We start from the raw sequence: 1,952 nt of genomic DNA on the forward strand, positions 1-1,952 counted from the left end.
AGAGAGAGAGAGAGAGAGACAGAGAGAGAGAGACAGAGAGACACACAGAGAGAGTTTTAAAACTCTTCCAAACTCAGCTTGTCCTTAATTTGACAGTTCCCCCAGTGGCATCCAGACTAAAACCATTCTAACGTTCAGCTCCCTCTGACACAAAAGCTGAGCTGATCTTTTGTTTCATTTCGAACATGTCATTTAAAAAAAAATAACCTCTCGGTGAAATCAGTGCCCCATGTGAAAGGAAACCAACGGTTCCCTCCCAGAGCAGAGAGACAGAAAGACAGAGAGACAGAGACATACAGTCTTCCAGACTCAAAGGTGGAAGAAAGACTGGGGTGAGGGGGGAGCAGCAAATTTCAGTGAAAACCCGCTTTGCCCAGGCAATGGGGCGCCTGGCCCTTCCCTGACACTACAGGAAGCATTACAACCCCACCATTCACTGTAATGCACCTCAACTGCTTCTAGTTTGAGCCAGTAATAAATTATTAGAGAAACCTCGTAAAAATTCCTTAACGCATTTTTATGACCCTTCTTCTCATTTTCCATTTCTAGGTTGGTGACATCCTTGATTGGACAAGGATCCAGGGAATTAGAAGTCCTCATTATTGATGGACATATAAAGGATAATTTTGCTCTTGAGCCAATGATCAAACTTTTGTTTTTCAAGAAAGAATCTGTCCAACTAGTCACTCTCTCTCTCTCTCTCTCTCTCTCTCTCTCTCTCCCTCTCCCTCTCTCTCCCTTTCTCTCTCCCTCTCTGTCTCTCTCTCTCTCTCTCTGTCTCTCTCTCTCTCTGTCTCTGTCTCTCTCTCTCTGTCTCTCTCTCTCTGTCTCTCTGTCTCTCTCTCTCTCTCTCTCTCTCTCTCTGTCTCTCTCTGTCTCTCTCTCTCTCTCTCTCTCTCTCTTTCCTTCCCTCCCTCCTTAACAATAACCCTGGAAGAAGGCATTTAGCATTATATGCTGCAACTTAAAAATAATACATATTTTTTTCTTCCTTTCTAAGTGTCCTATTTCAAAATAATTGCTTCTGTTATAATGTTTGTGTTAGTTTGGGGCATCTGTGTAGACAAATAAATATATCTATGTTTATACATATAAACTTAAAAGTGTGTGGATATGGTAATATAAAGACATATCGCTAGATATAATAGCTAACATTTATGTAGCACTTTAAAGTTTGCAAAATTATTTACAAATATTCCCATTTGACTCTCACAACAATCGTAGGTGTTAAAAGGAGATATTATTCCCCCTTTTCATAAACCTATGGATATACACAGATATAGATGAGATAGACAAAAATACAGATATAAAATAGACAGAAGTAGCTATTGATATAGAAATACACAATTAGCCATAGAGATCCTTAAAGATGAGCATAAATATCAAAATAGAAATCAATCTATCTACATAAACACAGCTATATAGATATAATTATATACACATAGAGATTTCTATAGGTAGACATATTTAGATTGGAATGTACATAGTTATAGGCACCTATAAATATAAACAGTTGGAGATGTATACAGATGCATAGAAACACATATCTAGATAGAAATAGATCTTTAGATACACACACATATATAACTATAGGTGTTTATAGGTAGATATATCAGGGTGTTTCAAAGATTGTTGCAAGGTTTCAAGCTTGAGCTCATGAAGACCTTGGGATACCCTATATTTGGTAAAGGGATGGTCTAATTTTGATTTTTCTCCATCAAAGATCTGCAGGAAAAATAACCAACAGCCAACAACAACAGAGCTTCCCGGCTATTTAATAAATGTTAATTCTAAAGTACTGTGCTTTAAAAAAATTTTCAAGTGACTTAATCTGATGTCCACCTTCCTTTGTTCCCTGTGGGACTCCACTGGGTTTATTGAACATAGGGGATCTGTTTGTCTGTTCATCTCTCTCTCTCTCTCTCTCTCTCTCTCTCTCTCTCTACCTCTCT

The 1,952-nt window shown here is 38.1% G+C and overlaps 1 protein-coding gene across 1 annotated transcript in view; it reads right to left on the minus strand.

Annotated features, from left to right (window-relative positions):
• PRDM16 (PR/SET domain 16) overlaps positions 1–1,952 on the minus strand; it is a 657,978-nt gene that overhangs the window by 80,735 nt on the left and 575,291 nt on the right. The window lies entirely within an intron of this gene.

The sequence above is a fragment of the Petaurus breviceps genome, unplaced genomic scaffold (genome assembly GCF_028583685.1).
Source record: "Petaurus breviceps papuanus isolate PSGF00001 unplaced genomic scaffold, PetGlider_PUasm1.0 91041, whole genome shotgun sequence".
In the NCBI taxonomy this organism is placed as follows: Eukaryota; Metazoa; Chordata; class Mammalia; order Diprotodontia; family Petauridae; genus Petaurus; species Petaurus breviceps.